Raw genomic sequence first — 27,682 nt, 5'->3', positions numbered from 1 at the left:
AATGTTTTAAAGCAGTATGGAATGGATAGCCAGCCGGAATCTTTAATATTTGGATATGAAATTGTGTAATGTATTTCAATTACCTTTTCACTTGTTTTTACATTTTACCTAAAATTAAAAAAAAAAAGAAAATAAAAATGTGCATGAATACAGTGAAAGAGTACAACTGTGATATCGCTTGTGCGTACATGATTGTGAATAAAAATATATTAAATGTATGAATATAAAAATTTTGTAGGTATTGCGAAAATGGACAATTGTGGTGACTTTGTTTTCTATGCGTATGTAATTGACATATATGATATAACTAATCAATATGATAATAGTATGTCTATGAGAATATTAATAACAATATATCTTTGATTTGTAAATGTTTTTCTGTTAATAAAATTTTATCAAGTTAAAAAAAAAAAAAAAAAAAGAGCGCCAGTCTAGTAAACTGGAGGTCGCGAGTTCGAATCTCGCTGGAGCCTTTTTCTCACTTGAAATCATTGTTCACATCTTTTTTTCCCCTATTTTGACGCTTAATTGGCTGCAATTAGCAGATTGTAGAAAATAAACTTTACATTTATTCCAAATAAAGCATAAGAAATCATCAACTTGTGGAACAAGTTATTAAATGCGACGTCAATGACGTATAAAGAACATCTACATTCTACTATTTTTTCTTTAAAATGATTCGGTGATCTTTCTGATGAGTAGATATCTTCAAAACAAGTACATGTATGTATATGCACATATCACCTTTTCTATTAAAATCAATGCATCAATACTATACAACAGTGTAGATCTATACACAAAGGCAGACATAAATGTATTGTGTGTTCATTTTGTGAATCTGAACTTGTAATATTGGAAAGTTGGTGTATATGATTAAAGGTTGTTTCTGTTGTATTCCATTTTCATATTACTATACTTTTCCTATTTTTTGCTGAACAAGACTACCTCTAAATACGGTAATTTCCTACTCATTATTGTCGACGGCTCCATAGCTCAGTTGGTTAGAGCGCCAGTCTAGAGAGGAGTCGAACGCACCCAAGATGTCAGACGTGTTTTGTTACAGTGTTCTTAATGTTTGTGGAATTAGTTAGATTATCAGTTTTGGAATGGATTTTCCAGCCGAAATATAGTGATATGATGGACATAGTTACACAAGTAGTAAGTTTCAGTTGACAAAATACGTATTTATATACAATTGACATTATCGTGATAGCTTCTGCCGTTTTTGATTTGAGGGTCTTGTGGAAAATTGATTTATGAATTCAATGTTGAGAGATTAATTTATGTGAAAATGGATTGTCTACCGAAAACATTAACTTCTTTGTTGAAAATTGTAAATGAACAATATACTGATTTTAGCTGGACATCTACTGAGCAAAATGGAAGAATGAAAATATCTTTATTGTGGACAAATGGTGATAAATTAACGAAACGGAAATCTAATGCATCTAGAAAACGTGACCGGAAACGACTGAAGCAATTTGTAGAAAAGAAAAATTCAGAAAATAAAACATCTGAAAGCGAAGATGAATCGTTTATTGAAAGTGATACAGAAAGTGATATTCCATCTGAACCCACCGATGCGTTAATGGACGTGATCGACAGTGTTCCGTGCAGCGCCTCATTGACGGTAAATACTAACAAAGGAAAGCAGTCAAGTGAAGAGAATAACCAATTGCGAACCGAGAGTGTGAAACATGTTAACGGAAATTTAAATGCCGCAGGGAAAATATGTATAAGTGAACATTCGAATACACAGAATATGTTAACTAAATCTCATGACGTTGTGAATACAGAAAATATTTCGAACACTGAAGAGAAATCAAAATCTCGACAGACACCAGTTCTAGATAAAATTGTTATCAAAACTTCGTTGAGTATGTGTAGCGCAACACTATTAACGTTGATCCCAATGATTAATTTAATCATGTCCTACTCATTGGGAAAGGAAGAGGACATTCATTATTTCGGTCCAGGAACAAAGCGGTACACGTACGCTTTGCACAATATTGAAAACGATTTTGATGATGTTAGGAAAACTAAATACATGAATAGTGATATAGCTAGTGCAATTGAGAAAATGGCAATTGTTGCCCGCAGGAAAATAGAGACATGGTTAAACTAGGTCTTATTTGATTTTTAAAATGTATGATAAAGTTTGAATGTATGGAAAATGTTTTGAAATATTTTTTTTACATTTTTTGCATGCCAATGTTTTAAAGCAGTATGGAATGGATAGCCAGCCGGAATCTTTAATATTTGGATATGAAATTGTGTAATGTATTTCAATTACCTTTTCACTTGTTTTTATATTTTACCTAAAATTAAAAAAAAAAGAAAATAAAAATGTGCATGAATACAGTGAAAGAGTACAACTGTGATATCGCTTGTGCGTACATGATTGTGAATAAAAATATATTAAATGTATGAATATAAAAATTTTGTAGGTATTGCGAAAATGGACAATTGTGGTGACTTTGTTTTCTATGCGTATGTAATTGACATATATGATATAACTAATCAATATGATAATAGTATGTCTATGAGAATATTAATAACAATATCTCTTTGATTTGTAAATGTTTTTCTGTTAATAAAATTTTATCAAGATAAAAAAAAAAAAGAAAAAAAGAGCGCCAGTCTAGTAAACTGGAGGTCGCGAGTTCGAATCTCGCTGGAGCCTTTTTCTCAGTTGAAATCATTGTTCACATCTTTTTTCCCCTATTTTGACGCTTAATTGACTACAATTAGCAGATTGTAGAAAATAAACTTTACATTTATTCCAAATAAAGCATAAGAAATCATCAACTTGTGGAACAAGTTATTAAATGCGACGTCAATGACGTATAAAGAACATCTACATTCTACTATTTTTTCTTTAAAATGATTCGGTGATCTTTCTGATGAGTAGATATCTTCAAAACAAGTACATGTATGTATATGCACATATCACCTTTTCTATTAAAATCAATGCATCAATACTATACAACAGTGTAGATCTATACACAAAGGCAGACATAAATGTATTGTGTGTTCATTTTGTGAATCTGAACTTGTAATATTGGAAAGTTGGTGTATATGATTAAAGGTTGTTTCTGTTGTATTCCATTTTCATATTACTATACTTTTCCTATTTTTTGCTGAACAAGACTACCTCTAAATACGGTAATTTCCTACTCATTATTGTCGACGGCTCCATAGCTCAGTTGGTTAGAGCGCCAGTCTAGTAAACTGGAGGTCGCGAGTTCGAATCTCGCTGGAGCCTTTTTCTCACTTGAAATCATTGTTCACATCTTTTTTTCCCCTATTTTGACGCTTAATTGGCTGCAATTAGCAGATTGTAGAAAATAAACTTTACATTTATTCCAAATAAAGCATAAGAAATCATCAACTTGTGGAACAAGTTATTAAATGCGACGTCAATGACGTATAAAGAACATCTACATTCTACTATTTTTTCTTTAAAATGATTCGGTGATCTTTCTGATGAGTAGATATCTTCAAAACAAGTACATGTATGTATATGCACATATCACCTTTTCTATTAAAATCAATGCATCAATACTATACAACAGTGTAGATCTATACACAAAGGCAGACATAAATGTATTGTGTGTTCATTTTGTGAATCTGAACTTGTAATATTGGAAAGTTGGTGTATATGATTAAAGGTTGTTTCTGTTGTATTCCATTTTCATATTACTATACTTTTCCTATTTTTTGCTGAACAAGACTACCTCTAAATACGGTAATTTCCTACTCATTATTGTCGACGGCTCCATAGCTCAGTTGGTTAGAGCGCCAGTCTAGTAAACTGGAGGTCGCGAGTTCGAATCTCGCTGGAGCCTTTTTCTCAGTTGAAATCATTGTTCACATCTTTTTTTCCCCTATTTTGACACTTAATTGGCTACAATTAGCAGATTGTAGAAAATAAATTTTACATTTATTCCAAATAAAGCATAAGAAATCATCAACTTGTGGAACAAGTTATTAAATGCGACGTCAATGACGTATAAAGAACATCTACATTCTACTATTTTTTCTTTAAAATGATTCGGTGATCTTTCTGATGAGTAGATATCTTCAAAACAAGTACATGTATGTATATGCACATATCACCTTTTCTATTAAAATCAATGCATCAATACTATACAACAGTGTAGATCTATACACAAAGGCAGACATAAATGTATTGTGTGTTCATTTTGTGAATCTGAACTTGTAATATTGGAAAGTTGGTGTATATGATTAAAGGTTGTTTCTGTTGTATTCCATTTTCATATTACTATACTTTTCCTATTTTTTGCTGAACAAGACTACCTCTAAATACGGTAATTTCCTACTCATTATTGTCGACGGCTCCATAGCTCAGTTGGTTAGAGCGCCAGTCTAGTAAACTGGAGGTCGCGAGTTCGAATCTCGCTGGAGCCTTTTTCTCACTTGAAATCATTGTTCACATCTTTTTTTCCCCTATTTTGACGCTTAATTGGCTGCAATTAGCAGATTGTAGAAAATAAACTTTACATTTATTCCAAATAAAGCATAAGAAATCATCAACTTGTGGAACAAGTTATTAAATGCGACGTCAATGACGTATAAAGAACATCTACATTCTACTATTTTTTCTTTAAAATGATTCGGTGATCTTTCTGATGAGTAGATATCTTCAAAACAAGTACATGTATGTATATGCACATATCACCTTTTCTATTACAATCAATGCATCAATACTATACAACGGTGTAGATCTATACACAAAGGCAGACATAAATGTATTGTGTGTTCATTTTGTGAATCTGAACTTGTAATATTGGAAAGTTGGTGTATATGATTAAAGGTTGTTTCTGTTGTATTCCATTTTCATATTACTATACTTTTCCTATTTTTTGCTGAACAAGACTACCTCTAAATACGGTAATTTCCTACTCATTATTGTCGACGGCTCCATAGCTCAGTTGGTTAGAGCGCCAGTCTAGAAAAGGCAGACATAAGGCAGACTGGTTTTTGGATGTACCATATGTGAAATGTAAACATTGTGTCGTCCGGAGATTTTTCATTGTTTGGTGAGTTCATCGCCTTATCTGTGTTCATAAACATTTTCTGAAGATTGCTAATTAATTATTGATTGAATGTGACCACAGTTTGCTTAGAAACAATTGTTTGTTTGCCCCTTTTCCTGCAATTTCGGTGCAGGAAAAAGGGGGAGGAAGGGTGTGTTTGATTACTATTTGGAGATCTTACTAAAAACCAATGGCTAACTTTGACGGAAGTGGACCAGACAGGTCCAATGGAAAGTCGGCTAATTATGATAGCAAATTTTCTAAGGAGAAAACTGTGTTAATTGCTTGTGCTCTGGAGGGTTTTGGAAAACTAGAGCCTGATTTGTTGATAGATGACATTGAATCGAAATGTGGTAAAGGAAGTGTAATTGCATGTGTGCCAAAAACTGGTTACGGCTATGAAATTGTGTTTCGAGAAAGGCAGATGATGGAACCAGTACTCGGTGATCTGACTGTGGATGGAAAAAGATGCAAAGTGAGTGAATTGCAATCTAGCTTTAGATTAGTTTCGATACTTAATTTGAGTATGTATGTGACTGATGAGGAAATTGTGGATAGATTTAATAAAATTGGTGTTGAAATTGTTTCTGTTATTAAGAAGCATAAGATGAAATCAAAGAACAATATTTATGATGGAACAAGAATTTTCAAAGCCAAACTTCCCCCGAATATGAAGTCAATCCCATATTCAATGAAGTTTTCAGTCAATGAGAAAGAGACTGCATATTACCGCGTGATTCATAATCACCAGGTAAAAGTCTGTAATGGTTGCTTTAGTCCTGACCACATGTATAAGGACTGTCCTGAATTCAAATGTTTTGAATGTGGAGAGCAAGGTCATGTCAGGAAGAAATGCTTTAAGAATAAGTGCTCTAAGTGTTTGCATAAGAAGGTTAGCTGTAAGTGTAGTACTCTAAAGAAAACACACGTAGACAATTCTTTTGCTGAATTCCAAGGAACATTTACACGAGATGACGATGTATGGCCTTGTAGCAGAATAATGGATGATGACCATACCAATGGTGAGAGTAATATAACTGTTAATGCTCATCTTGATGATGTAAATGATGTCAGTGATAGCGGAAAGAATGATGTTGCGAATCATTACACTGTTGAGCGTGGTGGTCAGTCTTCGGCTTGTAGTGATAATGGCGTTGCTAGTCATATCACTGAAGATGATGAGAATATTGATTTAGATGTTATTTCAAGTGTCGTTGCTAGCCATTGCAGTGATGAGGGTGATGGTAATGGTGATGTGAATGGTGCCGTTTTGGTCAATGATGATGAAGCTGAGATGGTAGATGGTGATGATGAAGTGTCTGGGGAAGTTGGACAAGATGATAGTATGGTTTATGGTGACCAAGAAAGAAACAAGACAGATAAAGAAGAAAGTAATGTTGATATTGAACTTAATGTTAACAATGTTGATTATGTTAAATCTAAAAGTAAATGTGTTATGCCAAAAGAAAATGTTTCAGAAAATGATTGTAAAATAGGTTCTATTTTGAATATAGAAGCTTCTGTCTCCCCTCTAGAACAAATTAACAGTCAGGGGGAAGTCAGTCAGAGTTCATGTGACACTTTAGACGACTTTGAAATGGATACTTTCCTGATGACTGATAGTAGTCAAGGGGCAAGTGAAAATGATTTTACTCTTGTAGCTAAGAAAAAAAATGCCTTGGGTGTCAAGAGGCGTAGTAAGATTAATATAAAGCCTAATCTGAAAGCAGCAAGGTTATCGAATATACATAAAAAATTGAAATAAGGAACAATGGAGTGTTATATGTTTGCTATTTTACATTTTTGTTTTGCGATGGCTTCTTTTAATTTTATAAGCCTTAATTGTAATGGTCTTTGTGACAAAAATAAAAGAGAGTGTATTTTTGCACTGTGTAATGAAAAGAAATATGATGTTGTATGTTTACAAGAAACATTCTGGAATGATGATTTATATAAAATTATACAGAATGACAATAGTGTATGGGGTGGTGATATTTTTGCTAGTAATAGTAATTGTAATAGAAAAGGTGTGGCTATTCTTTTAAGTAAAAGATTGAGAAATGTTTTTAAAGTTTGTGATAGTATATGTGGAAGATTATTGCATATTCAAGGTAAAGTTGAAGGTAAAAATGTTGATATAATCAATGTGTATGCTCCTAATAGTATCAGTGATAAATGTACTTTTTTTAATGATTGTAAAGACAAAATATATGGAGATGAATATATTATAGTTGTAGGAGATTTCAATACTGCGTTCTGTCCTTTAGATAGAAGTGGAAAAACTACGTTTTATGCAGATAAATCTGTAAAATGTTTAACTAATTTGATGAATGATAAATGTTTATTTGATGTATGGAGAAATAGAAATATGAATGTCAAAATGTTTTCTAGAAAACAGGTAGTTCAAGGTTTTTTAACACAAAGTAGGATTGATTATATTTTGGTATCTAGTAATTTAAAATCATGTATAAGAAATATTTTTTATAGCGACACATGCTTTAGTGATCATAGCATTGTAAATATGAAACTTGATTTCTCTGAAGTTGAAAAAGGACCTGGTGTTTGGCTTTTTAATGAAACCTTATTAAATGATGATGTTTATGTTGAAAAGATTAGACAAATTTTATTTGATGAAATTGGTTCTGATTTTTATTTGTCAAATCCACTTATTTGGTGGGATAATTTGAAATATAGAGTAAAGAAAGTCAGCCAAATATATGGAAAAGAGAAACAAAAAGAATTAAATAGAGAGTATTTTAGGTTACAAAATAAGCTGCAAGAAATGTCTGTGAAGTCAGCTTGTGGTATATCAATTGATCATGTCAAATATTTAGAATTGAAAGATGAATTAGAAAGTTTAGAAAAACACAAATGTAATGGTGCTATTATTAGATCAAAATGTCAGTATTCAATTGAAAGTGATAAGAATACAGCTTATTTCTTAAGTTTAGAGAAACATAGACAAAACAGAAATATGATATGTAGTTTAAAAAATTGTGATGGTGTTGTTGTCAATGATTCTGCTGAAATGTTAGATGTTGTACACAATTTTTATGAGAAACTCTTTTCTTGTGTTCAAACTGATCACGAGGCAATAGAGGAAATGTTAGACTGTGTTAACGTTAGTGTTGAAAATTGTGATATTGAAAACTGTGATTGTGAAATTACTAGTGATGAAATTGAAACCTCTATAAAAGGCATGAAAAAGGGTAAAACATCTGGCCCTGATGGGCTTACTGTAGAATTTTATTTATACTTTTTTAGTGAGTTGAAACCGGTATTGAAATATATTTATGACTGTATTGGAGAAAATAAAATTTTGTCAAGATCTATGAGATATGGAATGATTAACCTGATTTATAAGAATAGAGGTGACAAGTCTGACCTGAAAAACTTCAGACCTATAACTTTGTTAAATGTTGATTATAAAATTTTAGCCAGAGTAATGGCCAACAGATTTAAATTTGTATTACCAAAGATTATATCACCAAATCAGAGTTGTTGTATTATTGGTAAAGATATTTCTGATACTACAGTAAGTATCAGAGATATTATAGAATTAGTAGAAATGGATGATTTGGAATGTTATTTGCTGAAACTTGATCAGGAAAAGGCATTTGACAGAGTTGGACATGACTACTTATTTTCTGTATTGCAGAAATTTGGATTTGGGGAGAAATTCATTTCATGGATAAAGATATTTTATACTGACATTTTCAGCACTGTCAAATTCAATGGTTTTTTGTCCAAGTATTTTCAATTAAAGAACTCTGTAAAACAAGGGTGTCCTATATCAGCTTTGTTATATGTGTTAGTTGCTGAACCCTTGAGTATTATGATTAAAAGGAATGATAGAATTCATGGTATACAAATTCCCAATGCATCTGGTGAGGAGAAAATATTTTCACATGCAGATGATACAACATTGATATTGTCTGACAAAAATTCAGTAAATGAGGCCTTTGGAGTTTTAAATTTGTATGAACAAGCATCTGGGGCAAAATTGAATAAAGATAAATCTGAAATTTTGGCATTGGGTACCGGAAAGATATCGAAACAAGAAATAGATGCTTGGAATATTAAAGAGTGTGATGGGGTTCTTCAGCTTTTAGGTATATGGATTGGCAAAGACAAAACTGTTTGTGATAATTTAAATTGGGATTGCAAAGCGCAATCTATTTCAAAATTATTGAATTTTTGGAAAATGAGACATTTATCAATACAGGGTAGAGTAACGGTTATAAATACCTTGTTGATGAGTAAATTATGGTATACTCTAATGGTGGTCAATATACCTGAGAAATACTATTTAGACATTAAAAAGATGTGTGTAGATTTTTTGTGGAATAATAAGCCATCATTGGTTGCATATGATGTTATAATAAATAGAGTTTTGAATGGTGGTTTAAATTTTCCAGATATATTTCACAAAATGTATGCTTTTAGACTTAAATTTTTAAGTCGATTGTTAGATAATGATTATAATGCAGTGTGGAAACATACTTGCACTTATTTTTTATCAAAAGTTCTAGATATGAATCTTGGTATGGAAATTCTATTTTGTGATCTTAATAATAGACAATTAGGTATTTTACCTGATTTTTATAAGTGTATGTTATATGCTTGGGGAAAGATTCGTACTCATATGGAAATTGATATAAATGTGAATAATGTATTTGATATTCCATTGTTTTATAATCCAATGATAGTAAATGATGGGAAAATGTTGTATATTAAACCCTTTGTAGATGCAGGAATAGTTAAAATTAAAGACTTGGCATTTGAACGTAAAAAAGGTTTTTTGAAGAACAAATATGTACAGGATATAGTCTCTCAAAGGTTTCCTGAGTTAGTTGCTGATAGAATTGTTGATGTAGTTCAGAGTATTAAGCAGTGTATTCCAGAACAGGTAAAACGTTTAGTTAGAGAAAATGCATATAACTATAATAAACCTGTTCTGAATGTAGTATATAATGATAATGGTAAAAAATATACATTACCTAGAACGGCAAAAATTTGTTATGGTATGCTCTTAGAAACTAGCACAATAATGCCAAATGCTGTCAGCTACTGGTATGAAGTATTTAGTGATTTTAATGTCCAAAGGGTTCCAAATATTTTGAATTTTCCATTTTTACCTAGTGACTGTATTGAAACATCGTTTAAAATTTTCCATAGAGTTTTATTTACGAAGGAGAGATTATTCAGATGTCATATTACTATTGATTCTTTATGTCCAGTATGTTATGATGTACATGAAGATTTGGAACATCTTATAATTTCATGTAGATGTTTAACTAAATTCAACAACTTTTTGAAGGATTTCCTACATAATATTTTGTGCAATAGCTCTACAAGATATGTCAATATGCTTGATTTTAATTTTCTATGTTATTTTGGATTAACTGAGAAAGATAAAAACAGTAACTATTATTTTGTTAATACTGTCTTAGCATTTAGAAAATTTTGTGTTGTGAAAAGGAGAAATGTAGCTGTGAAAGATGAGAAAGTACTAGATATTCAAAATTATTTTAAGTCCGTACTTCAGCGACATGTAAATTATGCTTATATGTATTATAAAAAGAAGAACTTTTCATTGTTTGAAAAATACTACTTGAAAAGAAATCCTGTTTTAAGTATCTGTGACGAAAATGTTGTGATTGACTTTTAGTATGCAAGCCATTATATAATATGGAAGATTGACTTAACATACATGATATTATTAATTGTTATCTGTGATATGTGAATTAGTGGGAGATTAGCCCAATAATTCTTTTACATGTAAATATATTTCTGTGAATAAACTTTTATCAAGAAAAAAAAAAAGAGCGCCAGTCTAGTAAACTGGAGGTCGCGAGTTCGAATCTCGCTGGAGCCTTTTTCTCACTTGAAATCATTGTTCACATCTTTTTTTCCCCTATTTTGACGCTTAATTGGCTACAATTAGCAGATTGTAGAAAATAAACTTTACATTTATTCCAAATAAAGCATAAGAAATCATCAACTTTGTTAATACTGCTTTATCTGTTAGAAGGTTTTGTGTTGTAAAGAGAAGAAATTTAGTCATGAAAGATGAGAAAGTTTTGCACATTATTTCTTATTTTAAATCTGTTCTTCAAAAGCATGTTAATTATGCTTACATATATTATATACAGAAAAAGAACTTTTCTTTGTTTCAAAAATATTACTTGAATGACAATCCTATTCTGCGCATCTCTGATGATAATGTTGTGATAGACTTTTAAATATACTTATTCATATATATACTGTCAATGTAATTTAAGGACAATTTGTGATCTGTGATATGTGAATTATTGGGAGACTAGCCCAATAATTCTTTTATATGATGTTTTACTGTGAATAAAATTTTATCAAGATAAAAAAAAAGAGCGCCAGTCTAGTAAACTGGAGGTCGCGAGTTCGAATCTCGCTGGAGCCTTTTTCTCACTTGAAATCATTGTTCACATCTTTTTTTCCCCTATTTTGACGCTTAATTGGCTGCAATTAGCAGATTGTAGAAAATAAACTTTACATTTATTCCAAATAAAGCATAAGAAATCATCAACTTGTGGAACAAGTTATTAAATGCGACGTCAATGACGTATAAAGAACATCTACATTCTACTATTTTTTCTTTAAAATGATTCGGTGATCTTTCTGATGAGTAGATATCTTCAAAACAAGTACATGTATGTATATACACATATCACCTTTTCTATTAAAATCAATGCATCAATACTATACAACAGTGTAGATCTATACACAAAGGCAGACATAAATGTATTGTGTGTTCATTTTGTGAATCTGAACTTGTAATATTGGAAAGTTGGTGTATATGATTAAAGGTTGTTTCTGTTGTATTCCATTTTCATATTACTATACTTTTCCTATTTTTTGCTGAACAAGACTACCTCTAAATACGGTAATTTCCTACTCATTATTGTCGACGGCTCCATAGCTCAGTTGGTTAGAGCGCCAGTCTAGTGGGGAGGAGTCGAACGCACCCATGTGTACTGAAAAACCTATTGGTACTCTCATGTGGAAAACAATTTTTAATATTGAAGATGTTGATTTAGTTCCAATCTGGAAATATTTGAATATGTACTGGAAACCTGCTAATATGATAGAATTAGATTTTAAGCTTTTACATGGTACTTTGTATACCAAAGTTAAACTACAGAAAATTGGGTTATCTGATAGTGATATTTGTGATGTATGTGGACAAAAACCAGAAAACATTTTACATTTATTTTTAGAATGTGATGAGTTAGATGAATTTCTTGATTATATTTCATTACTATTGACAAAATGTTTTGAAAATTGTGATTCCGATCGAATAAGCCTAGTTGAGAGTGACCAACTTCTTTTCTTAGGTTTACGCTGGTCCATGAAAGGAGTAAATGATGTGTTTGTTAATTTCCTCATGTCAACAGTGAGATTTTGTATCTATAGAAGAAGAAATCTTGTGATGAATGGTCCAACAAATGTCAATTTGATCAAGTTTTTTTTCAATTTACCTTTAAGCATTATATTTCTTACTTCCAAATGTACATGAGTCAGAATAAGCTATTAAAGAGAGTTTCTGAAAAACAATTTTTAATGTTCATTCAACTTTTGGAAGAGACTGCGAATGCAATAATGTTAAACATATAATATGTAAGAGATTAACTGTGATATTTCAGATTATTGTGATATGATAGTGTTTTTATTTGTGAACATGATGATGACTTATTTTAATAAAGATAAAAAAAAAAGAGCGCCAGTCTAGTAAACTGGAGGTCGCGAGTTCGAATCTCGCTGGAGCCTTTTTCTCACTTGAAATCATTGTTCACATCTTTTTTTCCCCTATTTTGACGCTTAATTGGCTGCAATTAGCAGATTGTAGAAAATAAACTTTACATTTATTCCAAATAAAGCATAAGAAATCATCAACTTGTGGAACAAGTTATTAAATGCGACGTCAATGACGTATAAAGAACATCTACATTCTACTATTTTTTCTTTAAAATGATTCGGTGATCTTTCTGATGAGTAGATATCTTCAAAACAAGTACATGTATGTATATGCACATATCACCTTTTCTATTAAAATCAATGCATCAATACTATACAACAGTGTAGATCTATACACAAAGGCAGACATAAATGTATTGTGTGTTCATTTTGTGAATCTGAACTTGTAATATTGGAAAGTTGGTGTATATGATTAAAGGTTGTTTCTGTTGTATTCCATTTTCATATTACTATACTTTTCCTATTTTTTGCTGAACAAGACTACCTCTAAATACGGTAATTTCCTAATTATTGTCGACGGCTCCATAGCTCAGTTGGTTAGAGCGCCAGTCTAGTAAACTGGAGGTCGCGAGTTCGAATCTCGCTGGAGCCTTTTTCTCACTTGAAATCATTGTTCACATCTTTTTTTCCCCTATTTTGACGCTTAATTGGCTGCAATTAGCAGATTGTAGAAAATAAACTTTACATTTATTCCAAATAAAGCATAAGAAATCATCAACTTGTGGAACAAGTTATTAAATGCGACGTCAATGACGTATAAAGAACATCTACATTCTACTATTTTTTCTTTAAAATGATTCGGTGATCTTTCTGATGAGTAGATATCTTCAAAACAAGTACATGTATGTATATGCACATATCACCTTTTCTATTAAAATCAATGCATCAATACTATACAACAGTGTAGATCTATACACAAAGGCAGACATAAATGTATTGTGTGTTCATTTTGTGAATCTGAACTTGTAATATTGGAAAGTTGGTGTATATGATTAAAGGTTGTTTCTGTTGTATTCCATTTTCATATTACTATACTTTTCCTATTTTTTGCTGAACAAGACTACCTCTAAATACGGTAATTTCCTACTCATTATTGTCGACGGCTCCATAGCTCAGTTGGTTAGAGCGCCAGTCTAGTAAACTGGAGGTCGCGAGTTCGAATCTCGCTGGAGCCTTTTTCTCAGTTGAAATCATTGTTCACATCTTTTTTGTTTCCCTATTTTGACGCTTAATTGGCTACAATTAGCAGATTGTAGAAAATAAACTTTACATTTATTCCAAATAAAGCATAAGAAATCATCAACTTGTGGAACAAGTTATTAAACGCGACGTCAATGACGTATAAAGAACATCTACATTCTACTATTTTTTCTTTAAAATGATTCGGTGATCTTTCTGATGAGTAGATATCTTCAAAACAAGTACATGTATGTATATGCACATATCACCTTTTCTATTAAAATCAATGCATCAATACTATACAACAGTGTAGATCTATACACAAAGGCAGACATAAATGTATTGTGTGTTCATTTTGTGAATCTGAACTTGTAATATTGGAAAGTTGGTGTATATGATTAAAGGTTGTTTCTGTTGTATTCCATTTTCATATTACTATACTTTTCCTATTTTTTGCTGAACAAGACTACCTCTAAATACGGTAATTTCCTACTCATTATTGTCGACGGCTCCATAGCTCAGTTGGTTAGAGCGCCAGTCTAGTAAACTGGAGGTCGCGAGTTCGAATCTCGCTGGAGCCTTTTTCTCACTTGAAATCATTGTTCACATCTTTTTTTCCCCTATTTTGACGCTTAATTGGCTGCAATTAGCAGATTGTAGAAAATAAACTTTACATTTATTCCAAATAAAGCATAAGAAATCATCAACTTGTGGAACAAGTTATTAAATGCGACGTCAATGACGTATAAAGAACATCTACATTCTACTATTTTTTCTTTAAAATGATTCGGTGATCTTTCTGATGAGTAGATATCTTCAAAACAAGTACATGTATGTATATGCACATATCACCTTTTCTATTAAAATCAATGCATCAATACTATACAACAGTGTAGATCTATACACAAAGGCAGACATAAATGTATTGTGTGTTCATTTTGTGAATCTGAACTTGTAATATTGGAAAGTTGGTGTATATGATTAAAGGTTGTTTCTGTTGTATTCCATTTTCATATTACTATTCTTTTCCTATTTTTCGCTGAACAAGACTACCTCTAAATACGGTAATTTCCTACTCATTATTGTCGACGGCTCCATAGCTCAGTTGGTTAGAGCGCCAGTCTAGTAAACTGGAGGTCGCGAGTTCGAATCTCGCTGGAGCCTTTTTCTCACTTGAAATCATTGTTCACATCTTTTTTTCCCCTATTTTGACGCTTAATTGGCTGCAATTAGCAGATTGTAGAAAATAAACTTTACATTTATTCCAAATAAAGCATAAGAAATCATCAACTTGTGGAACAAGTTATTAAACGCGACGTCAATGACGTATAAAGAACATCTACATTCTACTATTTTTTCTTTAAAATGATTCGGTGATCTTTCTGATGAGTAGATATCTTCAAAACAAGTACATGTATGTATATGCACATATCACCTTTTCTATTAAAATCAATGCATCAATACTATACAACAGTGTAGATCTATACACAAAGGCAGACATAAATGTATTGTGTGTTCATTTTGTGAATCTGAACTTGTAATATTGGAAAGTTGGTGTATATGATTAAAGGTTGTTTCTGTTGTATTCCATTTTCATATTACTATACTTTTCCTATTTTTTGCTGAACAAGACTACCTCTAAATACGGTAATTTCCTACTCATTATTGTCGACGGCTCCATAGCTCAGTTGGTTAGAGCGCCAGTCTAGTAAACTGGAGGTCGCGAGTTCGAATCTCGCTGGAGCCTTTTTCTCACTTGAAATCATTGTTCACATCTTTTTTTCCCCTATTTTGACGCTTAATTGGCTGCAATTAGCAGATTGTAGAAAATAAACTTTACATTTATTCCAAATAAAGCATAAGAAATCATCAACTTGTGGAACAAGTTATTAAATGCGACGTCAATGACGTATAAAGAACATCTACATTCTACTATTTTTTCTTTAAAATGATTCGGTGATCTTTCTGATGAGTAGATATCTTCAAAACAAGTACATGTATGTATATGCACATATCACCTTTTCTATTAAAATCAATGCATCAATACTATACAACAGTGTAGATCTATACACAAAGGCAGACATAAATGTATTGTGTGTTCATTTTGTGAATCTGAACTTGTAATATTGGAAAGTTGGTGTATATGATTAAAGGTTGTTTCTGTTGTATTCCATTTTCATATTACTATACTTTTCCTATTTTTTGCTGAACAAGACTACCTCTAAATACGGTAATTTCCTACTCATTATTGTCGACGGCTCCATAGCTCAGTTGGTTAGAGCGCCAGTCTAGTAAACTGGAGGTCGCGAGTTCGAATCTCGCTGGAGCCTTTTTCTCACTTGAAATCATTGTTCACATCTTTTTTTCCCCTATTTTGACGCTTAATTGGCTGCAATTAGCAGATTGTAGAAAATAAACTTTACATTTATTCCAAATAAAGCATAAGAAATCATCAACTTGTGGAACAAGTTATTAAACGCGACGTCAATGACGTATAAAGAACATCTACATTCTACTATTTTTTCTTTAAAATGATTCGGTGATCTTTCTGATGAGTAGATATCTTCAAAACAAGTACATGTATGTATATGCACATATCACCTTTTCTATTAAAATCAATGCATCAATACTATACAACAGTGTAGATCTATACACAAAGGCAGACATAAATGTATTGTGTGTTCATTTTGTGAATCTGAACTTGTAATATTGGAAAGTTGGTGTATATGATTAAAGGTTGTTTCTGTTGTATTCCATTTTCATATTACTATACTTTTCCTATTTTTTGCTGAACAAGACTACCTCTAAATACGGTAATTTCCTACTCATTATTGTCGACGGCTCCATAGCTCAGTTGGTTAGAGCGCCAGTCTAGTAAACTGGAGGTCGCGAGTTCGAATCTCGCTGGAGCCTTTTTCTCAGTTGAAATCATTGTTCACATCTTTTTTGTTTCCCTATTTTGACGCTTAATTGGCTACAATTAGCAGATTGTAGAAAATAAACTTTACATTTATTCCAAATAAAGCATAAGAAATCATCAACTTGTGGAACAAGTTATTAAATGCGACGTCAATGACGTATAAAGAACATCTACATTCTACTATTTTTTCTTTAAAATGATTCGGTGATCTTTCTGATGAGTAGATATCTTCAAAACAAGTACATGTATGTATATGCACATATCACCTTTTCTATTAAAATCAATGCATCAATACTATACAACAGTGTAGATCTATACACAAAGGCAGACATAAATGTATTGTGTGTTCATTTTGTGAATCTGAACTTGTAATATTGGAAAGTTGGTGTATATGATTAAAGGTTGTTTCTGTTGTATTCCATTTTCATATTACTATACTTTTCCTATTTTTTGCTGAACAAGACTACCTCTAAATACGGTAATTTCCTACTCATTATTGTCGACGGCTCCATAGCTCAGTTGGTTAGAGCGCCAGTCTAGTAAACTGGAGGTCGCGAGTTCGAATCTCGCTGGAGCCTTTTTCTCACTTGAAATCATTGTTCACATCTTTTTTTCCCCTATTTTGACGCTTAATTGGCTGCAATTAGCAGATTGTAGAAAATAAACTTTACATTTATTCCAAATAAAGCATAAGAAATCATCAACTTGTGGAACAAGTTATTAAACGCGACGTCAATGACGTATAAAGAACATCTACATTCTACTATTTTTTCTTTAAAATGATTCGGTGATCTTTCTGATGAGTAGATATCTTCAAAACAAGTACATGTATGTATATGCACATATCACCTTTTCTATTAAAATCAATGCATCAATACTATACAACAGTGTAGATCTATACACAAAGGCAGACATAAATGTATTGTGTGTTCATTTTGTGAATCTGAACTTGTAATATTGGAAAGTTGGTGTATATGATTAAAGGTTGTTTCTGTTGTATTCCATTTTCATATTACTATACTTTTCCTATTTTTTGCTGAACAAGACTACCTCTAAATACGGTAATTTCCTACTCATTATTGTCGACGGCTCCATAGCTCAGTTGGTTAGAGCGCCAGTCTAGTAAACTGGAGGTCGCGAGTTCGAATCTCGCTGGAGCCTTTTTCTCAGTTGAAATCATTGTTCACATCTTTTTTGTTTCCCTATTTTGACGCTTAATTGGCTACAATTAGCAGATTGTAGAAAATAAACTTTACATTTATTCCAAATAAAGCATAAGAAATCATCAACTTGTGGAACAAGTTATTAAACGCGACGTCAATGACGTATAAAGAACATCTACATTCTACTATTTTTTCTTTAAAATGATTCGGTGATCTTTCTGATGAGTAGATATCTTCAAAACAAGTACATGTATGTATATGCACATATCACCTTTTCTATTAAAATCAATGCATCAATACTATACAACAGTGTAGATCTATACACAAAGGCAGACATAAATGTATTGTGTGTTCATTTTGTGAATCTGAACTTGTAATATTGGAAAGTTGGTGTATATGATTAAAGGTTGTTTCTGTTGTATTCCATTTTCATATTACTATACTTTTCCTATTTTTTGCTGAACAAGACTACCTCTAAATACGGTAATTTCCTACTCATTATTGTCGACGGCTCCATAGCTCAGTTGGTTAGAGCGCCAGTCTAGTAAACTGGAGGTCGCGAGTTCGAATCTCGCTGGAGCCTTTTTCTCACTTGAAATCATTGTTCACATCTTTTTTTCCCCTATTTTGACGCTTAATTGGCTGCAATTAGCAGATTGTAGAAAATAAACTTTACATTTATTCCAAATAAAGCATAAGAAATCATCAACTTGTGGAACAAGTTATTAAATGCGACGTCAATGACGTATAAAGAACATCTACATTCTACTATTTTTTCTTTAAAATGATTCGGTGATCTTTCTGATGAGTAGATATCTTCAAAACAAGTACATGTATGTATATGCACATATCACCTTTTCTATTAAAATCAATGCATCAATACTATACAACAGTGTAGATCTATACACAAAGGCAGACATAAATGTATTGTGTGTTCATTTTGTGAATCTGAACTTGTAATATTGGAAAGTTGGTGTATATGATTAAAGGTTGTTTCTGTTGTATTCCATTTTCATATTACTATTCTTTTCCTATTTTTCGCTGAACAAGACTACCTCTAAATACGGTAATTTCCTACTCATTATTGTCGACGGCTCCATAGCTCAGTTGGTTAGAGCGCCAGTCTAGTAAACTGGAGGTCGCGAGTTCGAATCTCGCTGGAGCCTTTTTCTCACTTGAAATCATTGTTCACATCTTTTTTTCCCCTATTTTGACGCTTAATTGGCTGCAATTAGCAGATTGTAGAAAATAAACTTTACATTTATTCCAAATAAAGCATAAGAAATCATCAACTTGTGGAACAAGTTATTAAACGCGACGTCAATGACGTATAAAGAACATCTACATTCTACTATTTTTTCTTTAAAATGATTCGGTGATCTTTCTGATGAGTAGATATCTTCAAAACAAGTACATGTATGTATATGCACATATCACCTTTTCTATTAAAATCAATGCATCAATACTATACAACAGTGTAGATCTATACACAAAGGCAGACATAAATGTATTGTGTGTTCATTTTGTGAATCTGAACTTGTAATATTGGAAAGTTGGTGTATATGATTAAAGGTTGTTTCTGTTGTATTCCATTTTCATATTACTATACTTTTCCTATTTTTTGCTGAACAAGACTACCTCTAAATACGGTAATTTCCTACTCATTATTGTCGACGGCTCCATAGCTCAGTTGGTTAGAGCGCCAGTCTAGTAAACTGGAGGTCGCGAGTTCGAATCTCGCTGGAGCCTTTTTCTCACTTGAAATCATTGTTCACATCTTTTTTTCCCCTATTTTGACGCTTAATTGGCTGCAATTAGCAGATTGTAGAAAATAAACTTTACATTTATTCCAAATAAAGCATAAGAAATCATCAACTTGTGGAACAAGTTATTAAATGCGACGTCAATGACGTATAAAGAACATCTACATTCTACTATTTTTTCTTTAAAATGATTCGGTGATCTTTCTGATGAGTAGATATCTTCAAAACAAGTACATGTATGTATATGCACATATCACCTTTTCTATTAAAATCAATGCATCAATACTATACAACAGTGTAGATCTATACACAAAGGCAGACATAAATGTATTGTGTGTTCATTTTGTGAATCTGAACTTGTAATATTGGAAAGTTGGTGTATATGATTAAAGGTTGTTTCTGTTGTATTCCATTTTCATATTACTATACTTTTCCTATTTTTTGCTGAACAAGACTACCTCTAAATACGGTAATTTCCTACTCATTATTGTCGACGGCTCCATAGCTCAGTTGGTTAGAGCGCCAGTCTAGTAAACTGGAGGTCGCGAGTTCGAATCTCGCTGGAGCCTTTTTCTCACTTGAAATCATTGTTCACATCTTTTTTTCCCCTATTTTGACGCTTAATTGGCTGCAATTAGCAGATTGTAGAAAATAAACTTTACATTTATTCCAAATAAAGCATAAGAAATCATCAACTTGTGGAACAAGTTATTAAACGCGACGTCAATGACGTATAAAGAACATCTACATTCTACTATTTTTTCTTTAAAATGATTCGGTGATCTTTCTGATGAGTAGATATCTTCAAAACAAGTACATGTATGTATATGCACATATCACCTTTTCTATTAAAATCAATGCATCAATACTATACAACAGTGTAGATCTATACACAAAGGCAGACATAAATGTATTGTGTGTTCATTTTGTGAATCTGAACTTGTAATATTGGAAAGTTGGTGTATATGATTAAAGGTTGTTTCTGTTGTATTCCATTTTCATATTACTATACTTTTCCTATTTTTTGCTGAACAAGACTACCTCTAAATACGGTAATTTCCTACTCATTATTGTCGACGGCTCCATAGCTCAGTTGGTTAGAGCGCCAGTCTAGTAAACTGGAGGTCGCGAGTTCGAATCTCGCTGGAGCCTTTTTCTCAGTTGAAATCATTGTTCACATCTTTTTTGTTTCCCTATTTTGACGCTTAATTGGCTACAATTAGCAGATTGTAGAAAATAAACTTTACATTTATTCCAAATAAAGCATAAGAAATCATCAACTTGTGGAACAAGTTATTAAATGCGACGTCAATGACGTATAAAGAACATCTACATTCTACTATTTTTTCTTTAAAATGATTCGGTGATCTTTCTGATGAGTAGATATCTTCAAAACAAGTACATGTATGTATATGCACATATCACCTTTTCTATTAAAATCAATGCATCAATACTATACAACAGTGTAGATCTATACACAAAGGCAGACATAAATGTATTGTGTGTTCATTTTGTGAATCTGAACTTGTAATATTGGAAAGTTGGTGTATATGATTAAAGGTTGTTTCTGTTGTATTCCATTTTCATATTACTATACTTTTCCTATTTTTTGCTGAACAAGACTACCTCTAAATACGGTAATTTCCTACTCATTATTGTCGACGGCTCCATAGCTCAGTTGGTTAGAGCGCCAGTCTAGTAAACTGGAGGTCGCGAGTTCGAATCTCGCTGGAGCCTTTTTCTCACTTGAAATCATTGTTCACATCTTTTTTTCCCCTATTTTGACGCTTAATTGGCTGCAATTAGCAGATTGTAGAAAATAAACTTTACATTTATTCCAAATAAAGCATAAGAAATCATCAACTTGTGGAACAAGTTATTAAACGCGACGTCAATGACGTATAAAGAACATCTACATTCTACTATTTTTTCTTTAAAATGATTCGGTGATCTTTCTGATGAGTAGATATCTTCAAAACAAGTACATGTATGTATATGCACATATCACCTTTTCTATTAAAATCAATGCATCAATACTATACAACAGTGTAGATCTATACACAAAGGCAGACATAAATGTATTGTGTGTTCATTTTGTGAATCTGAACTTGTAATATTGGAAAGTTGGTGTATATGATTAAAGGTTGTTTCTGTTGTATTCCATTTTCATATTACTATACTTTTCCTATTTTTTGCTGAACAAGACTACCTCTAAATACGGTAATTTCCTACTCATTATTGTCGACGGCTCCATAGCTCAGTTGGTTAGAGCGCCAGTCTAGTAAACTGGAGGTCGCGAGTTCGAATCTCGCTGGAGCCTTTTTCTCAGTTGAAATCATTGTTCACATCTTTTTTGTTTCCCTATTTTGACGCTTAATTGGCTACAATTAGCAGATTGTAGAAAATAAACTTTACATTTATTCCAAATAAAGCATAAGAAATCATCAACTTGTGGAACAAGTTATTAAATGCGACGTCAATGACGTATAAAGAACATCTACATTCTACTATTTTTTCTTTAAAATGATTCGGTGATCTTTCTGATGAGTAGATATCTTCAAAACAAGTACATGTATGTATATGCACATATCACCTTTTCTATTAAAATCAATGCATCAATACTATACAACAGTGTAGATCTATACACAAAGGCAGACATAAATGTATTGTGTGTTCATTTTGTGAATCTGAACTTGTAATATTGGAAAGTTGGTGTATATGATTAAAGGTTGTTTCTGTTGTATTCCATTTTCATATTACTATTCTTTTCCTATTTTTCGCTGAACAAGACTACCTCTAAATACGGTAATTTCCTACTCATTATTGTCGACGGCTCCATAGCTCAGTTGGTTAGAGCGCCAGTCTAGTAAACTGGAGGTCGCGAGTTCGAATCTCGCTGGAGCCTTTTTCTCACTTGAAATCATTGTTCACATCTTTTTTTCCCCTATTTTGACGCTTAATTGGCTGCAATTAGCAGATTGTAGAAAATAAACTTTACATTTATTCCAAATAAAGCATAAGAAATCATCAACTTGTGGAACAAGTTATTAAACGCGACGTCAATGACGTATAAAGAACATCTACATTCTACTATTTTTTCTTTAAAATGATTCGGTGATCTTTCTGATGAGTAGATATCTTCAAAACAAGTACATGTATGTATATGCACATATCACCTTTTCTATTAAAATCAATGCATCAATACTATACAACAGTGTAGATCTATACACAAAGGCAGACATAAATGTATTGTGTGTTCATTTTGTGAATCTGAACTTGTAATATTGGAAAGTTGGTGTATATGATTAAAGGTTGTTTCTGTTGTATTCCATTTTCATATTACTATACTTTTCCTATTTTTTGCTGAACAAGACTACCTCTAAATACGGTAATTTCCTACTCATTATTGTCGACGGCTCCATAGCTCAGTTGGTTAGAGCGCCAGTCTAGTAAACTGGAGGTCGCGAGTTCGAATCTCGCTGGAGCCTTTTTCTCAGTTGAAATCATTGTTCACATCTTTTTTGTTTCCCTATTTTGACGCTTAATTGGCTACAATTAGCAGATTGTAGAAAATAAACTTTACATTTATTCCAAATAAAGCATAAGAAATCATCAACTTGTGGAACAAGTTATTAAACGCGACGTCAATGACGTATAAAGAACATCTACATTCTACTATTTTTTCTTTAAAATGATTCGGTGATCTTTCTGATGAGTAGATATCTTCAAAACAAGTACATGTATGTATATGCACATATCACCTTTTCTATTAAAATCAATGCATCAATACTATACAACAGTGTAGATCTATACACAAAGGCAGACATAAATGTATTGTGTGTTCATTTTGTGAATCTGAACTTGTAATATTGGAAAGTTGGTGTATATGATTAAAGGTTGTTTCTGTTGTATTCCATTTTCATATTACTATACTTTTCCTATTTTTTGCTGAACAAGACTACCTCTAAATACGGTAATTTCCTACTCATTATTGTCGACGGCTCCATAGCTCAGTTGGTTAGAGCGCCAGTCTAGTAAACTGGAGGTCGCGAGTTTGAATCTCGCTGGAGCCTTTTTCTCAGTTGAAATCATTGTTCACATCTTTTTTTCCCCTATTTTGACGCTTAATTGGCTGCAATTAGCAGATTGTAGAAAATAAACTTTACATTTATTCCAAATAAAGCATAAGAAATCATCAACTTGTGGAACAAGTTATTAAATGCGACGTCAATGACGTATAAAGAACATCTACATTCTACTATTTTTTCTTTAAAATGATTCGGTGATCTTTCTGATGAGTAGATATCTTCAAAACAAGTACATGTATGTATATGCACATATCACCTTTTCTATTAAAATCAATGCATCAATACTATACAACAGTGTAGATCTATACACAAAGGCAGACATAAATGTATTGTGTGTTCATTTTGTGAATCTGAACTTGTAATATTGGAAAGTTGGTGTATATGATTAAAGGTTGTTTCTGTTGTATTCCATTTTCATATTACTATTCTTTTCCTATTTTTCGCTGAACAAGACTACCTCTAAATACGGTAATTTCCTACTCATTATTGTCGACGGCTCCATAGCTCAGTTGGTTAGAGCGCCAGTCTAGTAAACTGGAGGTCGCGAGTTCGAATCTCGCTGGAGCCTTTTTCTCACTTGAAATCATTGTTCACATCTTTTTTTCCCCTATTTTGACGCTTAATTGGCTGCAATTAGCAGATTGTAGAAAATAAACTTTACATTTATTCCAAATAAAGCATAAGAAATCATCAACTTGTGGAACAAGTTATTAAACGCGACGTCAATGACGTATAAAGAACATCTACATTCTACTATTTTTTCTTTAAAATGATTCGGTGATCTTTCTGATGAGTAGATATCTTCAAAACAAGTACATGTATGTATATGCACATATCACCTTTTCTATTAAAATCAATGCATCAATACTATACAACAGTGTAGATCTATACACAAAGGCAGACATAAATGTATTGTGTGTTCATTTTGTGAATCTGAACTTGTAATATTGGAAAGTTGGTGTATATGATTAAAGGTTGTTTCTGTTGTATTCCATTTTCATATTACTATACTTTTCCTATTTTTTGCTGAACAAGACTACCTCTAAATACGGTAATTTCCTACTCATTATTGTCGACGGCTCCATAGCTCAGTTGGTTAGAGCGCCAGTCTAGTAAACTGGAGGTCGCGAGTTCGAATCTCGCTGGAGCCTTTTTCTCAGTTGAAATCATTGTTCACATCTTTTTTGTTTCCCTATTTTGACGCTTAATTGGCTACAATTAGCAGATTGTAGAAAATAAACTTTACATTTATTCCAAATAAAGCATAAGAAATCATCAACTTGTGGAACAAGTTATTAAACGCGACGTCAATGACGTATAAAGAACATCTACATTCTACTATTTTTTCTTTAAAATGATTCGGTGATCTTTCTGATGAGTAGATATCTTCAAAACAAGTACATGTATGTATATGCACATATCACCTTTTCTATTAAAATCAATGCATCAATACTATACAACAGTGTAGATCTATACACAAAGGCAGACATAAATGTATTGTGTGTTCATTTTGTGAATCTGAACTTGTAATATTGGAAAGTTGGTGTATATGATTAAAGGTTGTTTCTGTTGTATTCCATTTTCATATTACTATACTTTTCCTATTTTTTGCTGAACAAGACTACCTCTAAATACGGTAATTTCCTACTCATTATTGTCGACGGCTCCATAGCTCAGTTGGTTAGAGCGCCAGTCTAGTAAACTGGAGGTCGCGAGTTCGAATCTCGCTGGAGCCTTTTTCTCACTTGAAATCATTGTTCACATCTTTTTTTCCCCTATTTTGACGCTTAATTGGCTGCAATTAGCAGATTGTAGAAAATAAACTTTACATTTATTCCAAATAAAGCATAAGAAATCATCAACTTGTGGAACAAGTTATTAAATGCGACGTCAATGACGTATAAAGAACATCTACATTCTACTATTTTTTCTTTAAAATGATTCGGTGATCTTTCTGATGAGTAGATATCTTCAAAACAAGTACATGTATGTATATGCACATATCACCTTTTCTATTAAAATCAATGCATCAATACTATACAACAGTGTAGATCTATACACAAAGGCAGACATAAATGTATTGTGTGTTCATTTTGTGAATCTGAACTTGTAATATTGGAAAGTTGGTGTATATGATTAAAGGTTGTTTCTGTTGTATTCCATTTTCATATTACTATTCTTTTCCTATTTTTCGCTGAACAAGACTACCTCTAAATACGGTAATTTCCTACTCATTATTGTCGACGGCTCCATAGCTCAGTTGGTTAGAGCGCCAGTCTAGTAAACTGGAGGTCGCGAGTTCGAATCTCGCTGGAGCCTTTTTCTCACTTGAAATCATTGTTCACATCTTTTTTTTCCCCCTATTTTGACGCTTAATTGGCTACAATTAGCAGATTGTAGAAAATAAACTTTACATTTATTCCAAATAAAGCATAAGAAATCATCAACTTGTGGAACAAGTTATTAAATGCGACGTCAATGACGTATAAAGAACATCTACATTCTACTATTTTTTCTTTAAAATGATTCGGTGATCTTTCTGATGAGTAGATATCTTCAAAACAAGTACATGTATGTATATGCACATATCACCTTTTCTATTAAAATCAATGCATCAATACTATACAACAGTGTAGATCTATACACAAAGGCAGACATAAATGTATTGTGTGTTCATTTTGTGAATCTGAACTTGTAATATTGGAAAGTTGGTGTATATGATTAAAGGTTGTTTCTGTTGTATTCCATTTTCATATTACTATACTTTTCCTATTTTTTGCTGAACAAGACTACCTCTAAATACGGTAATTTCCTACTCATTATTGTCGACGGCTCCATAGCTCAGTTGGTTAGAGCGCCAGTCTAGTAAACTGGAGGTCGCGAGTTCGAATCTCGCTGGAGCCTTTTTCTCAGTTGAAATCATTGTTCACATCTTTTTTTCCCCTATTTTGACGCTTAATTGGCTACAATTAGCAGATTGTAGAAAATAAACTTTACATTTATTCCAAATAAAGCATAAGAAATCATCAACTTGTGGAACAAGTTATTAAATGCGACGTCAATGACGTATAAAGAACATCTACATTCTACTATTTTTTCTTTAAAATGATTCGGTGATCTTTCTGATGAGTAGATATCTTCAAAACAAGTACATGTATGTATATGCACATATCACCTTTTCTATTAAAATCAATGCATCAATATTATACAACAGTGTAGATCTATACACAAAGGCAGACATAAATGTATTGTGTGTTCATTTTGTGAATCTGAACTTGTAATATTGGAAAGTTGGTGTATATGATTAAAGGTTGTTTCTGTTGTATTCCATTTTCATATTACTATTCTTTTCCTATTTTTCGCTGAACAAGACTACCTCTAAATACGGTAATTTCCTACTCATTATTGTCGACGGCTCCATAGCTCAGTTGGTTAGAGCGCCAGTCTAGAAAAGGCAGACATAAGACATGAATATTTATTTTCTGTCTTGCAGAAATTTGGATTTGGGGAGAAATTTATTTCTTGGATAAAAATATTTTATACTGACATTTTCAGCACTGTCAAGTGTAATGGATTCCTGTCCAAATATTTTCAATTAAAGAACTCTGTAAAGCAAGGCTGTCCTATATCAGCTTTATTATATGTATTAGTAGCTGAACCATTGAGTACAATGATTAAAAAGAATAGTAGTATTAGAGGTTTGAATATTCCTAAT

At 32.2% G+C, this 27,682-nt stretch overlaps 27 non-coding genes across 27 annotated transcripts; all 27 read left to right on the top strand.

Annotated features, from left to right (window-relative positions):
• The first annotated feature begins 3,191 nt into the window (after positions 1–3,191).
• Positions 3,192–3,265, top strand: Trnat-agu (transfer RNA threonine (anticodon AGU)). The gene has a single exon. It is a non-coding gene; the product is annotated as a tRNA-Thr (tRNA).
• Positions 3,266–3,774: 509 nt separating this feature from the next.
• On the top strand, positions 3,775–3,848 carry Trnat-agu (transfer RNA threonine (anticodon AGU)). Its single transcript has one exon. It is a non-coding gene; the product is annotated as a tRNA-Thr (tRNA).
• Positions 3,849–4,357: 509 nt separating this feature from the next.
• Positions 4,358–4,431, top strand: Trnat-agu (transfer RNA threonine (anticodon AGU)). The gene has a single exon. It is a non-coding gene; the product is annotated as a tRNA-Thr (tRNA).
• Positions 4,432–13,372: 8,941 nt separating this feature from the next.
• On the top strand, positions 13,373–13,446 carry Trnat-agu (transfer RNA threonine (anticodon AGU)). The gene has a single exon. It is a non-coding gene; the product is annotated as a tRNA-Thr (tRNA).
• A 509-nt stretch (positions 13,447–13,955) lies between these two features.
• On the top strand, positions 13,956–14,029 carry Trnat-agu (transfer RNA threonine (anticodon AGU)). The gene has a single exon. It is a non-coding gene; the product is annotated as a tRNA-Thr (tRNA).
• A 511-nt stretch (positions 14,030–14,540) lies between these two features.
• Positions 14,541–14,614, top strand: Trnat-agu (transfer RNA threonine (anticodon AGU)). Its single transcript has one exon. It is a non-coding gene; the product is annotated as a tRNA-Thr (tRNA).
• Positions 14,615–15,123: 509 nt separating this feature from the next.
• On the top strand, positions 15,124–15,197 carry Trnat-agu (transfer RNA threonine (anticodon AGU)). Its single transcript has one exon. It is a non-coding gene; the product is annotated as a tRNA-Thr (tRNA).
• Positions 15,198–15,706: 509 nt separating this feature from the next.
• Trnat-agu (transfer RNA threonine (anticodon AGU)) lies at positions 15,707–15,780 on the top strand. The gene has a single exon. It is a non-coding gene; the product is annotated as a tRNA-Thr (tRNA).
• Positions 15,781–16,289: 509 nt separating this feature from the next.
• Trnat-agu (transfer RNA threonine (anticodon AGU)) lies at positions 16,290–16,363 on the top strand. The gene has a single exon. It is a non-coding gene; the product is annotated as a tRNA-Thr (tRNA).
• Positions 16,364–16,872: 509 nt separating this feature from the next.
• Positions 16,873–16,946, top strand: Trnat-agu (transfer RNA threonine (anticodon AGU)). The gene has a single exon. It is a non-coding gene; the product is annotated as a tRNA-Thr (tRNA).
• Positions 16,947–17,457: 511 nt separating this feature from the next.
• Positions 17,458–17,531, top strand: Trnat-agu (transfer RNA threonine (anticodon AGU)). The gene has a single exon. It is a non-coding gene; the product is annotated as a tRNA-Thr (tRNA).
• A 509-nt stretch (positions 17,532–18,040) lies between these two features.
• Positions 18,041–18,114, top strand: Trnat-agu (transfer RNA threonine (anticodon AGU)). Its single transcript has one exon. It is a non-coding gene; the product is annotated as a tRNA-Thr (tRNA).
• A 511-nt stretch (positions 18,115–18,625) lies between these two features.
• On the top strand, positions 18,626–18,699 carry Trnat-agu (transfer RNA threonine (anticodon AGU)). Its single transcript has one exon. It is a non-coding gene; the product is annotated as a tRNA-Thr (tRNA).
• Positions 18,700–19,208: 509 nt separating this feature from the next.
• On the top strand, positions 19,209–19,282 carry Trnat-agu (transfer RNA threonine (anticodon AGU)). The gene has a single exon. It is a non-coding gene; the product is annotated as a tRNA-Thr (tRNA).
• A 509-nt stretch (positions 19,283–19,791) lies between these two features.
• Positions 19,792–19,865, top strand: Trnat-agu (transfer RNA threonine (anticodon AGU)). Its single transcript has one exon. It is a non-coding gene; the product is annotated as a tRNA-Thr (tRNA).
• A 509-nt stretch (positions 19,866–20,374) lies between these two features.
• Trnat-agu (transfer RNA threonine (anticodon AGU)) lies at positions 20,375–20,448 on the top strand. The gene has a single exon. It is a non-coding gene; the product is annotated as a tRNA-Thr (tRNA).
• Positions 20,449–20,957: 509 nt separating this feature from the next.
• On the top strand, positions 20,958–21,031 carry Trnat-agu (transfer RNA threonine (anticodon AGU)). Its single transcript has one exon. It is a non-coding gene; the product is annotated as a tRNA-Thr (tRNA).
• Positions 21,032–21,542: 511 nt separating this feature from the next.
• Positions 21,543–21,616, top strand: Trnat-agu (transfer RNA threonine (anticodon AGU)). Its single transcript has one exon. It is a non-coding gene; the product is annotated as a tRNA-Thr (tRNA).
• A 509-nt stretch (positions 21,617–22,125) lies between these two features.
• Trnat-agu (transfer RNA threonine (anticodon AGU)) lies at positions 22,126–22,199 on the top strand. The gene has a single exon. It is a non-coding gene; the product is annotated as a tRNA-Thr (tRNA).
• Positions 22,200–22,710: 511 nt separating this feature from the next.
• Positions 22,711–22,784, top strand: Trnat-agu (transfer RNA threonine (anticodon AGU)). The gene has a single exon. It is a non-coding gene; the product is annotated as a tRNA-Thr (tRNA).
• Positions 22,785–23,293: 509 nt separating this feature from the next.
• Positions 23,294–23,367, top strand: Trnat-agu (transfer RNA threonine (anticodon AGU)). Its single transcript has one exon. It is a non-coding gene; the product is annotated as a tRNA-Thr (tRNA).
• Positions 23,368–23,878: 511 nt separating this feature from the next.
• Positions 23,879–23,952, top strand: Trnat-agu (transfer RNA threonine (anticodon AGU)). The gene has a single exon. It is a non-coding gene; the product is annotated as a tRNA-Thr (tRNA).
• A 509-nt stretch (positions 23,953–24,461) lies between these two features.
• On the top strand, positions 24,462–24,535 carry Trnat-agu (transfer RNA threonine (anticodon AGU)). Its single transcript has one exon. It is a non-coding gene; the product is annotated as a tRNA-Thr (tRNA).
• Positions 24,536–25,044: 509 nt separating this feature from the next.
• Trnat-agu (transfer RNA threonine (anticodon AGU)) lies at positions 25,045–25,118 on the top strand. Its single transcript has one exon. It is a non-coding gene; the product is annotated as a tRNA-Thr (tRNA).
• A 511-nt stretch (positions 25,119–25,629) lies between these two features.
• Positions 25,630–25,703, top strand: Trnat-agu (transfer RNA threonine (anticodon AGU)). Its single transcript has one exon. It is a non-coding gene; the product is annotated as a tRNA-Thr (tRNA).
• A 509-nt stretch (positions 25,704–26,212) lies between these two features.
• On the top strand, positions 26,213–26,286 carry Trnat-agu (transfer RNA threonine (anticodon AGU)). The gene has a single exon. It is a non-coding gene; the product is annotated as a tRNA-Thr (tRNA).
• Positions 26,287–26,797: 511 nt separating this feature from the next.
• Trnat-agu (transfer RNA threonine (anticodon AGU)) lies at positions 26,798–26,871 on the top strand. The gene has a single exon. It is a non-coding gene; the product is annotated as a tRNA-Thr (tRNA).
• Positions 26,872–27,682: the final 811 nt, after the last annotated feature.

Source organism: Perna viridis, chromosome 5 (assembly GCF_037379345.1).
Source record: "Perna viridis isolate PV_CMFRI_1.1 ecotype Kerala chromosome 5, ASM3737934v1, whole genome shotgun sequence".
Classification (NCBI taxonomy): domain Eukaryota; kingdom Metazoa; phylum Mollusca; class Bivalvia; order Mytilida; family Mytilidae; genus Perna; species Perna viridis.
The sequence above is the reverse complement of the archived record's forward strand: the minus strand, read 5'-3'. Positions and strand labels throughout refer to the sequence as shown.